Source organism: Lygodium microphyllum, chromosome 9 (genome assembly GCF_053477565.2).
Source record: "Lygodium microphyllum isolate KBCC chromosome 9, Lygodium_microphyllum_v1.1.10, whole genome shotgun sequence".
NCBI lineage: Eukaryota > Viridiplantae > Streptophyta > Polypodiopsida > Schizaeales > Lygodiaceae > Lygodium > Lygodium microphyllum.
The window spans coordinates 121,518,641-121,532,991 of NC_141143.1; the positions used below are offsets into that span (position 1 = coordinate 121,518,641).

The following is a 14,351-nucleotide window of genomic DNA, read 5'->3' on the forward strand; positions in this document are numbered from 1 at the left end:
AAATCGCCACACATCAACCAATGGACACTTTGAATTTTTTGAAAATTGGGCGTCCATTGTTGTGTGTAACCAACCTAAGATCACATAGTGTGGAGGCAATGCAGCGTGCGTGCAAACAGGTTGTTAGGGTAGTGGGGGCTGGGCCCTTGAGCTTTGAACGGATTGGGCAGGCCCCAGGACTGAGGGCCCAAAAGACGGTGGCGCTATCACGTAGAAGCCCTTAATTTGGGAAGTCTCCACTCTCTCTCTTCTTCTACAAATAAACACACACACACACACACCCTCTCTCCGTGTCTCCTTCCACACATACACGTACACACACACACACACACACACACTCTCTCTCTCTCTCTCTCATATTCATTCATTCATACACACACACACACTCTCTCTCTCTCATATTCATTCATTCATTTTGTTTGTCGCCTCCTCCTTACAGCAAAAGCTATGGCGGACTAAGCTTTTTCCTCAGAGTCCATCGACAAGAGAATGCGACGCCCGTGTACCGACTGTTTCTGCAACCGGCAGCGAACGCACCAACTCCGTCCTCTCCAGCCAGTTTGTTGCGCAGGAAAAAAGAAAGGCGTTGTCACTTTTTCACTCGTAGCGGCATCATCATCATCATCACATCAACAACCGCACAGTGATTTTTAATACTCGCTTTTGCTTCAAGCTTCATAATACTTCCTTCATCGTCCCCTCGTTCTCTCTCTCTCTCTCTCTCTCTCTCTCTCTCTCTCTCTCTCTCTCTCGCGCGCGCGCGGTGTCTGCCGGCCTGCGCGAGCATTTTGGCAAGCTTTGCCACGCCATTTGGACTATAAGTCTGCGCAAAGACTCCATTTCTCTAGCAAATGAGGCAGCGTTATGACCATGTAATTTTGAGCTTGGGACCTGCCTGAGTCGGAAAAATCCGTTTGCAAACCTTTTTATCAGGCTCTATTTAACCTCTTGCTCTATACCGGACAGATTAACCAGTCTTTGAGTCATGAAGCCACCTTGGATTTCTGACACTCAGCAGTGGTGTTCATTGCGTGAAGCCTAAACGATATCGCTGTTGGCAAGGCAGGCCTTCTGTTTTACAGAGAGGTATTTCAAGTTTTGGTTTTTAGGTCGTGCATTGCAAAGAGTTTCCCTGTCAGCAGTGAATTATGTCAACTCCTGCAACACCGCACGAGCGTTCCAGAGGCAGAGGAGTCAACCTGGTGATTCTTCAGCCCTTTTTGTCTAGTTTCAGGCGATGAAAAACCTGAAACACAAGTTAATAGATGTAGAAATTGGGCCTGAATTGCACGTTAACAGATGCAGAAATGATGATAATTTTGCCTCAAGTAGAAATCACGAAATGGAGGTTTTCAAATTGCTCATTTTTATTTTTATAGGATATTATTTAGAAACGTTACAGACAGAGCTGATTTGCTGGACCCACTTGAATGTATCGTGATTCCTGGAAATATCTTGGAGATAGCTTGTAAAAGCTTGGATTTTTGTTTACAGTATCAATATGGATGGTTGTTTTACATTTTAACCTTGGCTAATACATCTTGTGGCTGAAGCCAAAGTTAGAGGCCCCAAAGCTTCTGCAGCATTGGAATATGAAAATGTGAAAATTTACAGCATTTCTGCAGCTTCAATGAAGTTTGATTATGATCAGGGTTCCTTGGACAGAGAGTAAATTTGCCTTAAGTAGAGATTACAAAATGGAGATTATATCTCCTCATTCTTATTGGGTATTTTTAGAAACGTTAAAGACAAAGCTGACTTACTAAACACTCCATAACTTAAATGTTTTCGATTCCTGGAAATATGTTGGAGACTGCTGGTAAAAGATGTTGGACATTTGCAAAGTTTGAGGCTCAAAAGCTTCTGCAGCATTCCAATGCAAAAATTTACAGATTTACAGCATTTCTGCTTCCACGTTGGACTAACTGTTTTGTCCTATTATTTCCTTTCAACCCCTATGGCATATTGCTGTTTGCTAATTGGACATATATTGTGCAGGTCTTCAAGAGTGGGTTATTACTCATTTCTTCAAAAGGTTAGTCAACAACAATTGGTTATATGTACATTCTTATTTGAAAACATATCTAGATGTTTTACTTGAAAATGGTTAGTTCTCTTCTTTAAGTCCTATAAATTACTCTGTTGATACATTCATACAGCTACTTGAAATTTGTACATTGGACTCCTATTGGTTTTGGATTGCAACGCATCATATACTTTTGTGAATGTCCTCTGGTTAAAGCCACATGTAGAGGCAGCTCATTAGTTGGGTTTAAGTATTTGTTTCTTCTACAATGTGAGCATTTTCACCTAAAGGAAAAAAATGATCTGTAGACCTTTTTAGTCTTGTACGTGGCATTTGGTGGCGTATCTACATACATCACAAAGTGCAGGTTGGAAAAAGAATAAAGGGGTTACGAGTTTTAAGTGATTACCTTAGGTAAGCTCAAATGCATGATACTTGTTTTCTATCCACAAAAGCATATATATCTGATTTGTTGCAACATCTCCATTTTGTTATACCCCATACTAATGTCTTCGAGATCTGCATGTAATGACCACTATATCTATTATAGAGTCTCATTTAGTTTTTCATTCTTGAAACTTTAGTTCTACATGAAGGATTTCACGGTTGCCTTTACTTAAGAAAGTGAAATTCATGCAATTCATCCTCATGTCTACATCAAAACAAACGTCCTTCTTTTGACATTGCTTGCACCATTTGTAATCAATGTGTATTATCAAATACTTCTTGAATTTGTTTCCCTTTTAAATAATAATCACCTAGAAAAGTGCATAGAGTTGGCCCATGATGATTGGTCATAGGTTATGATAGACCCATATAGTAGATTAGAACATAGTTGCTAGGGGTTTCAGAAATGGGACGTATGAAACAGGATTTCAAGGTTTCATACAAGTCTTCTAAACTGTAAGAAAGGGGATCTATTCGAGATGAAAATTGTTTAGATTTTTGATACACATAAAAGTACTTTACATGGGCCACGACAAAACACATATTGCACATGATTCAACATTGTATACAAAATCTAAGTGAATAGGCAGTAGACATATGTCAATTATTTTTATAATGTACTTAGAGAGAGTTTACAGATGATGTCCATATTGGAGGTATCCCTAAATTTTAGGAGTGTTGCATTGGCTTAAACATACTAACTCTAAAATTAGAAACGATGCCGTAAAAATAGCGACTTTTTGTTATGAGAGGTTTTACTAAATTTGGTTATTCTCGATAGTTTTCAGCCAAAAAAGAAAAGTTGTAGAAGAGAGACATGTCACAATACTTGCCATTTAAGCTTCCAAGTATCCCTCCACTTATTTCACTTCATGACATGTAGCTATTATGCACATTATAAAGTCTCATTTAGATTTTTATTCTTGAAAATTTAGTTTTATATGAAGTATTTCAGGATTGCCTTTACCAGACAATTCATTCTCGTGTCTACGTAAAAATGAATGTTCTTATTTTGACTTTTTTCAAATCCAAGTGATGCTTGAAAGTTGATTTAAAAAAAAAGGTGTGGAGAGTGATTGTGTCACAACACAACATGAACAAAACTTGCATCATTTGTAATCAATACATATTATTAATTGCTTCTTAAATTGGTTTTCTCTTTAGTTAATAATCAACTAGAAAAGTGCATTACTATTGGCTCTTGATGATTGGTCATAAGTTATGATAGACCCATGTAGTGGGTTAGAATAGATAATGCATACTTTCATCTACATGATATTATTGGGTGCTTGTGGCTAGAACTTGCCAAGGTTAGAGGCGCACACTGAAATGATATCAGTAAGATGGCATGATTGTGAAAAGTTTATACAATATGGATGTATAGGTGGAAGTTTAGAATGTATGTATCTCTATTTAGAAATCTCATATAAAGATGTTATAACTATTTTTGCAATGTAAGTAAAAAGAGCTTTCATAGAATATCTATATTAGAAAGATATTTCAATTATAGGAGTCTTGCATTGGCTTAAGAATGCTAATTCTAAAATTAGAGATGGCATTCTAGATATTGTAAGTTTTTAGTTTGTATTATGATTGATTTTACTAAATTTGGCTATTCTTAACAGTTCTCAGCCATAAAAGAGTGACAAGTCTCATAATACTTGTCATTCAAGCTTCCATGCATCCGTCCACTTGTCTCTTTTCATGACTTGTAGCTACAGTTTGAACCCTTGTCTTTACTACTCTATTTTGTCTCTTTGCATTAGAATATACTCATTTTTTCACCTTCTAGATGAAGTTTTTTTTATCTGTTAACCCTCAAACGAACGAAGGTGGGAAATCCGAAAAAGCTAAAGCAGAAGACAAAGACAAAGACAAAGGCCAAGGTAAAGAGAAACGGAAGACAAAGACGTATAAGGAGAAGAGTCCTAAATAAGGGAGAAAGGCGCATAAGGAAAAGCGCAAGTCAAAACTTTTGTAGAAGAGCGCAAGCGTATCATGGTTTAATTCAAGGAGCGCCGGGCTCTCACCCGTGCAAGTTGTAAATATAGACGGGCGGTGGAAAGGAAGCTAGGAAGATAGAATGACAATGGGAAAAATGGCCTAGGCTATGGTCGGCCATGTAAAAAAGAGAAAAAGGGGATGACCGCCCAAAAGGGATTTAGGGTTTTGTATATAAAGTTGAAAAGTGAATGAGAAGCTCATTCTTGTGTGTGGCCAAAAGTAGCTCTCTTCTTCTTCTTCTTGTTCTTGTTCTTGCTTGCTTGAGCTTGTGCTTGAGAGAGGGAGTGTGAGAGTGTGAGGGTGAGGGACCGAGGAGGAGAAGCTCTCCATCTTCTCCTCTCTTCTTCTCTTCTCTTCTCTTTTCTTCTCTTGTCTTGCTCGCGGCAATGGAGCTTGGAGCGTGGAGCTTGAGGATGGAGCTTGCTTGAAGCTTGCACTTGGATCGTGGAGCTACCGGAGTGCGCGGGAGAGGAGGTAACTCAAACGGCACGGAGGTAAGCTCACTACACTCGTAGATATGGATGGCGCGTCGGTTATGTGAGAGGTAGCCATTAGTGCTTGGCTTGGAATGCTTGAAACAATAAGCGGTCCGCGGGTCTTGGCGGTTGAGTGAAAGCTCCCACATTTTGGTTCCGTTGCCGGGACAATGGATTCAAGCCTTGAGCGCTTGCGCGCTTCAAATCGAGCATTAAAGTAAGGGGATTTCCCCCGAACCGGTGCTTGAGATAGGTAGGAAGTGAGGGGATTGAAGATGATATTCGATCTCCTTGGCAAGTAGGTTTTTTGATTTTTTGAGATTTATGTTATGAGATGGAGTAGTGTAGGTATTTACTTTGTGATTTGGATGCATTTAGGATAGGAAAAAACAAAGAAAAAGAAATAAACAGTAGGGTTCTCTGTTGCTGTCTAACAGGCTAAAACAGGGAAATAGGGGCATAGATCCTTGAAGTGCCGTTCGATTCGAGCACCACAGTGGTTCCAGGCATGTCTGGCATTTCCTTGTAGTGTCTTGCACCTATCTGGAAGACGCTAGACGATTCGGTGTAGTAGACGTCAGTCTAGAGGCATCGCGTGCAACTCGCGGGCCGTCGGCCGTGCAGTCAGACCAGGCCGTCCGAGTCCCAGAATGAGACCAGTCCATACTCAGACACTTGGACCAGTCCATAATCGGACGCTCGGACAACCGCCCGATCGGACCATCCTGTCCGATCGGACCACTCGGACCAACCCATTCGATTTTGGAAATCGGACCACTCGGACTCGGACGCTCGGACTCGGACGCTTGGACTCAGACACTCCGATTGTCGTCTGATCGGACCAACCCCGTCCGATCGGACCAACCCGTCCGACTCGGACACTCGGACCACCCAGAATCAGACCGTCCAAAATCGGACCAGCCAGAATCGGACCACCCTGTCCGATCCGATTCCCAGAATCGGACCACTTTGAAAATCGGACCACTTTTTCGATCCGACTCCTAGAATCGAACGTGACTAAAATTGGACCACTAGGCCGCTCGGACCAACCCAAAATCGGACGTCCGATCCTGATAATCGGACTCCTGAAAATCGGACATCTGAGAATCGGACAAAAAACTGTCAAAATCGAATAGGTATCTAGAACACAAATTTTAACGCATCTAAACCTCGAGATTGACCCCAAAGGCTACATAGAGCTAAAGGCACATTACAGATCCATCACTGGGCTAAATTTTAGAGCACGTAGTTCAGAATTTGGCTATAAACGGTCCTCCAAATTGCGTATGGCGTTTACCGTAACGGCCCTGCGGGCCGGGGGGGGACTGCCCCCCCCGGACCCCCACAGAGGGGCTCTGCCTCCTCCGCACCTCCCCCAAGTAAGTTGGAGGAAAAATGCGCGCCGTGATAGGTCCTCCAAATTGGACCCTAGTGAAGTAATGACTCTACACGAGCATGGATTCTCACTTGCAAAAGAGCAGCCAAAAGCCCATATCCGAACAGAGAGAAACAGAGACCCTAGAACATCAATGGGCCAATCTAGCCATCAAGGGCAAAAAGGCTACACTATGAGAACACAAAGACATTGTGTTCAGACCGTGTCTAGTCAGAGCAAAATGCAACTTCAGCAAGCTACAAATGCGAAAATGACTAGACATGATACTCTTGACGAGAGATATACCTTGAGCAACATTGCACAGATAACCCAAGACATTGGTGGAGAATCCACATCTGGTCATGCAAGTGGGGACTCAAGGGCATCTATCAGAAGGCTTAAATTTACAAGCCAGGACCCGGAAGATGAAGACATAGTACCACCTGCTTAGCTTAGGGTCAAACTCACCGTGAAAAGAGAGCATACAATCGATGCTCTGATTGATGAAGGAGCAGATTTTAACATCTTGACCTATGAATCATGGACCCTACTAGGCCAACCAGAGCTCACACCAACTAGTGCAACTCTTAGCCCTTATGGGGGACACCCACAAGCACTCATAGGGAAGTGCAAAATCCTTGCGACCATTGAAACTGAAAGCTTGCCTATCCTATTTCATGTTCCTCCAAATAGTGCTAGCTGCGGGAAAGAAACCCTCCTAGGAAGACCCTTCAAAAGGGCGACCAAGTGTGAGGCCCACTATGTAGCACAGAGGATACACTTGACACTACCGGGTGTGAGGATAGTCACAACCTTTAGCAAGGGTGACCTCATCAAACCTCGAGGGAAAGGCAAGGAAGGTGCTGATGTAATAGTCAAGCCTACTAGCGAGAGCAAGGACTTGTTGGAAGAGTTACTACAAGCACAGGTCGAACAACGAGAACCAGTGAGTGAGGCCAGGCCTGAAAACAGAAGGTCAAGAGACAATGCCGAGGACAAGCTTTGGACTTACAAATATCGTAGAAGACCACAAAAGAAGCCCAAGCCTTATAGACGCAGGCATCGATGGAGGGTCAGCACAACGTCGCGATGGATATCCAAAGCGTTGCTACGTGCTCAAGGGTACTACGCAGGTAACTGATGGATTTGGGTACCAAAATCCCTTGCTAAACCGCCTCCATCAGCTGAAGGCCAGAGTGCATCAAAAGCAATGAAGCATAGGAGGAAATCTAAGAGAAACTCTAGGTCTCGAGGCAACATACCAAACATGATTGTTTAAAAGAAAGAGCCTCAGCATAGCATGCTAAATAGATAGATGTGATATGTAGCCATTGAGCATGCACAAAAATCATTAGTGCCCAAAGAGCCTTTGATTTCCCAAGGGGAGAACAAGCATCATGGGCACAACATTGCTCAAGGCAAGGCTGATCGCTCAACAAAGCAAATGGCACAATCGTCTAATAGCCTCAAGCAAATCATTCAGCCTGTGCCAAGTCCACCTAAGAGTCCTAGATCTCCTACATCCTCTTTTTCCAAACGGACACAGGAAGCACAACAGCGGTTGTCAAGGGAAACTGCTCAATTCCAATCTCTATCTCCGTCTAAGCTTCCAAATGTCCAAGAGGTGGTACATGACGCCATCTGTAGCTATCGACCCAAGGATATGTGTGACATTAAAAGTGATATTTAATGTCACGTTAAGGTCATAAATATGGAATGACATTAAAAGTGACATTTAATGTGACATTAAGGTAAGTCTAGGGGAACATGCACGAGAATGACCGTCCGGGCTCTTGGGCGCCCGAACGGGGTTAAGGGGAGCCTAGAGAGTAAGAGAGTCCAGGAATAGTAGGACTCCAGGAAGTTGACGGCTGGCAAAGGAATCCGTGTGGAGGGCCAGCACTGATCTAGGCGTGGTTGGGAGGAGAAGAATCACTCGTGCTTTTCATCGTTTTTTCTATCTGACTTTCCGTCATCTATCATTGGTATCAGAGCCGTGAGGATTCCTGGAGGTCTTCAACAGAAGGGCAGTGACGGATTCGCCCGCAATCTGTTCAGTCGAAAGTTCGATGGACCGTGAATTCATTGGTTAGAAGTGACGTGACACGTCACGAAAAGAAGTCGCTGGAGTCGCTGGTCATACGAGACGTCGACAACAATCGACGGACTTGTAACGACCCGTAAATCATTGGTTAGAAGTGACGTGACACGTCACGAAAGTTAACGTGACGTGTAATTCTGGCCACGAAACATATCGAAAGGGGTAGCCATTCTGTTTTACGCGTTTAAAAAAAAAAAAACTGATCGTGGGCCATCAAATCTTGCCCACGCCTGACTGTGAATGCTTCTCCATGAACACACCAACAAGCACATCATAAGTACAGGTTCAGCAGGGAGCAAATTCAAGAAAACGACATTAATGACCAGCGTGATTATTAAAGAAGGGGGCTGAATACTAGTCGTTCTGCAAAGAAGCTCCATTTCCTGCGTGACCGACTTTCTTCGGGCGATAAAATTTGTTCCTTACTCTTCGGATTTCTTTCCAAACCAGCAACCACAGCTTGCCATTAAAAATCAGGGAAGTACTTTATCTTGTATGCAAATTTCTTATTTTTGCTTTCCAATTCCAGTGTATTAATGGCAGAAAAAGGGAAAGAAAGGGAAATGGAAAGTTCTAGTTCCGGGGATCAACCTATGGTAGATCCCCATGAACCAGAAATACAAGAAGAACAATGGGAAGAATTTTTTGCTACGCGAGAGCAATTCGATGATCTTACTGCTCGTGTACAAACTCAGGGGGTTTAAATGGAATTTTTAACTCAAACACTTACTGAAATAAAATCTCAGTTAACTTTATTGTTGGAAAGAGATAAAAATAAGATAGAAATCTCAGATGTCCCATCTTCATCGAAAGATTTAGATGTGACTATGCGAGATTCTAAGGAACCCCAAACTTACCATAAATTGAGGGATAATCCAGTTCTAAAGGATATGAAACCACCTCAATTTTACGGGGAGGAAAAAGATAGGAATAAAGACACAATCTTTAATTTCCTCCAAAAATAGGAAGATTTACATAAATTAAAAAATACCCCACCACATCTCCAAGCACTGGAGGCTAGTTTAACTTTGGGACCCAAAGCATATAAGTGGTGGCGAACTTTAAAGGAGGCAAATAAAATACCGGAAACTTGGGCTCAATTTGAATCTGTCTTTTTGAAAGAATTTCTTCCTGAAAATGAAATGGAAAGAAATTGGGAAGATTGGGATTATGTCAGACAAAAAGGACGACCCCTACTGACATATCTGGAGGAATATCGTGAGATAATCCTCAAACTGGAAGGAATAGATGAATTCCAAAAAACAAGAGGATTCATTAGGGGACTAGATAAAGCCTGTAAAAAGGAAGTAAAACGGAGTTTACCTAAGATGCTGGAAGAGGCAATTAAATTTGCATTAATTTATGAAGATAGTATGCGTCCAGGTATACTCACTAGTCTCACTGATACGGAGCCCAAGTCTAAGGAATTGGAAACCTCAAAATTTGTGGGCAAATTTAAAAGGAAAATGCCATTTTTTAAGGGTAAAAAACAACCTTTTGAAAAGAAACCATATATGCGGCCAAAGTTAAGTCTTGATGACTTTGATAAGGCCAAAAAAGAAAAGTTGTGTTTCAATTGCCTATCCCCTAACCATGCTGCTTGGAATTGCTCTCAAAAGAAAAAGGGGGAAGACAAAGGAAAGGATAAGGACAAGGGCAAGGGAAAAGAAAAACAAATCCATGTAGTGCAGACCTTAGAATTAAAGGGCCATGAAAAGTATAAATCTTTAGAGGTCTTGCACATGGATGTACAACATAAGTGTTATATGTCAACTTCTATGTGGCAACCTACTTTTGGACCACATGATTTACTTAGAGTACATGGATTGATAGCTGGAAAAAAGGTTAGAGTCATGATTGATGACTCTGCCACACATAATTTTGTAAATTATGCACTTGTGAAAAAATTGAAACTTCCCCAACAAAACAGTGAGCATCAATATGTTGTTCGTATGATGCAAGGCCAAGACAATAAAATATGGGATACAATGGTATCCAATTTGGAAATTGAGATTCAAGGATATAAAGATAAGCTTGACTTCCAAATAATGAACATGGAAAGAGCTGATATTGCTCTAGGGAGGGAGTGGCTATGGGGATTGGAACCATCCTTAAAACGTAGCTATCACCATAATACACTGGAATTTGAAAGGGATGGTAAGACTTTTGTCATTCAAGGTGAACATGAAGTATCTGATAATCCTTTGCTGTGTTTTATTGAAGTTCAGAAGCTGATAAAGAAGGAAGTTTGTGAGGTATATATGTTATGGTCTCTTCCTGTACAAAATACTTTTACTTTCTGTAATATGAAGCAACAATTTTCTTATGTTTGTGAGTTGAATGTTAATAATGAATTGAATAGTTTGTTAAATGATTTTAAAGATGTGTTTCCTTCTGATCTACCAAGTGGCCTTCCACCAGATAGGGGTGATATAAATCACCCAATTGATTTAAATAAGGATACACACCCAATTTTAAAACTACCGTATAGGTTAAGTGAAACACAGCATCAAGAAGTTAAAAGACAAATTAAGGATTACCTGGATAAAGGGTTTATTCAACCCAGTAATTCACCTTGGGCTTCACCAATTTTATTGGTAAAGAAAAAAGATGGTTCTATGCGACTTTGTGTTGACTATAGAGCACTTAATAAAATAACGGCGAAGAATAAATTTCCTATGTTTAGAATGGAAGATCTTTTTGATCAATTGCAAGGGGCAAAATTCTTCACAAAGATAGATTTAAGATCAGGCTATCACCAAATAAGAATTAAGGCACAAGATATTTCAAAGACGGCCTTTCGTACTAGATATGGGCATTATGATTTTTTGGTGATGTCTTTTGGCCTCACTAATGCACCAGCTATCTTTATGAAGTTGATGAATAGTGTTTTACGGCCCTATCTAGGACAGTTTGTAGTAGTCTTTTTGGATGATATCTTGATCTTTAGTAAATCAAGAGAAGAACATTTGGAACACTTACAATTAGTATTCCAACTGTTACGAACACATTCCCTTTATGCGAAGAAAACTAAATGTGAATTCTTTGCACAAGAGGTCAAATATTTGGGGTATATTATCTCGAAGGAGGGAATCAACATGGATCCAGAAAAAGTAAGGGCAATTATTGAATGGCCACCTCCAAGGAACCTGGAAGAGCTGCAAATCTTCCTAGGTTTATCTGGATTTTATCGTAGATTCATTCGAGATTATGCCAAAATAGCTGTTCCAATGGCAGACCAATTTAAAGGGAAAGGGAAAAGTTTTAATTGGGGAACAGACCAAAATGAAAGTTTTCAAAAACTTAAGGTAGCTATTGCTACAGCTCTAGTATTATTAATAGTGGATCCCAATAAACCATTTGTGGTTGAAGCTGATGCCAGTGATAAGGCAATAGGCGCGGTCTTATTACAAGAAGGTCGACCAGTTGCTTTTGAAAGTAAGAAATTAGATCGTGCAAAACAGAATTATTCTGTTTATGAGAGGGAGCTGTATGCAATAGTACATGCAATGAAGAAATGGAGGCACTATTTGTATGGTGCCAAACTTTTGATTTTATCGGATCATGAAAGCATTAAGTGGCTTAATGATCAATCGGATTTACACGGGCGTAAAGCCAGATGGGCCGAACTCCTCCAAGAGTTCGACTATGAGATAAGATATAGAAAAGGAAAGTATAATATAGTAGCTGATGCACTCAGCAGAATGCCCATCATTAATGAATTGAGTTTTACTCAGTTCACTTCCAACTTGCTTGAATCTTTAAAAGGGAAATGCCAGGTTGATCCGGCATATTCCAACATATGGGAAGCAATAAAAAATGGGGATCCAAATGAAAGTGCTTCTACTGAGGAAGGAATATCTGAGGATGTTCAACAAGGAAATGAAGCATCAGGGGTTGCTCAAACTAGATTCAAGTGGAAGAATTTTACCATTGATAATGGTTATTTACTCTACAAGGGTAGGGTATGTGTCCCGAAAGATACAAAAATAAGGCGCCAGATACTCTTTGAGTGTCATGATACCCCTAGTGCGGGACATCCAGGAGTTAATAAGACTTATAGTCTTATTAAAAGGCAGTTCTATTGGCCTGGAATGAATAAGGACGTCCTTGACTATGTGGTCAAATGTAATAAATGCCAGGTTAATAAAGCTGAAAGATTAAAAATGGGAGGACTTCTCCATCCATTAGAAATTCCTTCGAGAAAATGGGAGAGTATCTCCATGGACTTTATTGTTGCTTTACCTAGAACACAGAGGGGGCACGACTCTGTGTGGGTGATTGTGGATAGGTTAACCAAAATGGCTAGGTTTATTCCAACTTCAACTGATGTTAAAACACTAGAATTAGCTAGATTGTTCGTAGAGAACATATACCGATTGTATGGCCTTTCGGCAAATATAGTTTTTGATCGAGACAGAAAATTTGATAGCCATTTTTGGCGTGCGGTATTTAGGAAATTGGATACTAAACTTAGCATGAGTACGGCGGATCATCCGCAAACAGATGGGCAAACTGAAAGGGTTAACCAAATTCTTGAAGATATGCTTAGGGCATATGTAAGTAAAAGGCAAACTAATTGGGAAGAGTATTTACCGATAGCAGAGTTTGCATATAACAGTGCCAAGCACTCTTCCACCGGATATAGTCCATTTATGTTAATGTATGGGTTTCAGCCCAGAGCTCCTTTTGCAGTAGGACTGCATAAGGAAAAGGTTCAGGCAGCTAAAGACTTTTTGGAGGATATGAATAGTATGTTAAAATTTGCTCAAGAAAATATTAAAAAAGCTCAAAATCGAGCTAGAGCATATGCAGATCCTCACCGAAGAGACATCTCCTTTGAAGAAGGAGAATTGGTCTATCTTAAGGTGCCTGAACAAACCAAAATTATGAAAAAGGGACAATGTCCAAAGCTTTCACCAAGGTATTGTGGTCCTTTCATAATACTTAAAAAGGTGGGAGAATTGGCTTACAAGCTCCAACTACCTGCTGGTAGTAAAATACATCCAGTTTTTCATGTAAGTAAATTAAGAAAGAAGTTGGGTGATTTGGATAATTTAATCTTAAATGATGATTTTGAGGAGCTATTCAATGACCAATCTAATCCACATGAACCAGAAAAAATATTAAATGTTTGTAATAGACGAACAAGGAATACTATTTATCAGGAATGTTTAGTTAAGTGGAAAGATTGTTCAGAAGAAAGCTCAACATGGGAGCGAGTAAGTACTTTAAAGAAAAGGTTTCCCGATTTACAGTTAGACCTTCCAAGTATCGTTTTCGAGGACGAAACCGATTCTTAAGGGGAAGGAAATGTGACATTAAAAGTGATATTTAATGTCACGTTAAGGTCATAAATATGGAATGACATTAAAAGTGACATTTAATGTGACATTAAGGTAAGTCTAGGGGAACATGCACGAGAATGACCGTCCGGGCTCTTGGGCGCCCGAACGGGGTTAAGGGGAGCCTAGAGAGTAAGAGAGTCCAGGAATAGTAGGACTCCAGGAAGTTGACGGCTGGCAAAGGAATCCGTGTGGAGGGCCAGCACTGATCTAGGCGTGGTTGGGAGGAGAAGAATCACTCGTGCTTTTCATCGTTTTTTCTATCTGACTTTCCGTCATCTATCAATATGCCTGAGTAACCTAATGTGACTAGATCAACTCATACTCGATCTACACAGATGAGTGCTTAAAGAGCAACAAAAGGCACGGCCACTTCGGATCGGCCTAAGGACTTGACACCGCAATCCACCAAGGGTAGCCAGCCCACTGGACTAGCTACCACTACTTCCAATCAAGGATCACAGCAGTCACAGCCCTTGGCCGTGACAATGCCCCTTGTAGAATGTGTCCTTAGTGATTTACTTGTGGAGGAGGTGTCACAACCAACTTCATTGACAACTCCAGCACTTCCAAAGTC

The 14,351-nt window shown here is 40.9% G+C and overlaps 1 pseudogene across 1 annotated transcript in view; it reads left to right on the forward strand.

Moving 5' to 3' along the window:
* Window positions 1–353: 353 nt before the first annotated feature.
* Window positions 354–14,351, forward strand: part of LOC148031510 (rho GTPase-activating protein 6-like) — a 31,717-nt pseudogene continuing 17,719 nt past the window's right edge. The window contains exons 1-2 of the transcript XR_015691903.1: window positions 354–1,202; window positions 1,999–2,035. The product of XR_015691903.1 is annotated as a rho GTPase-activating protein 6-like (transcript). The remainder of the gene's footprint in view (window positions 1,203–1,998; window positions 2,036–14,351) is intronic.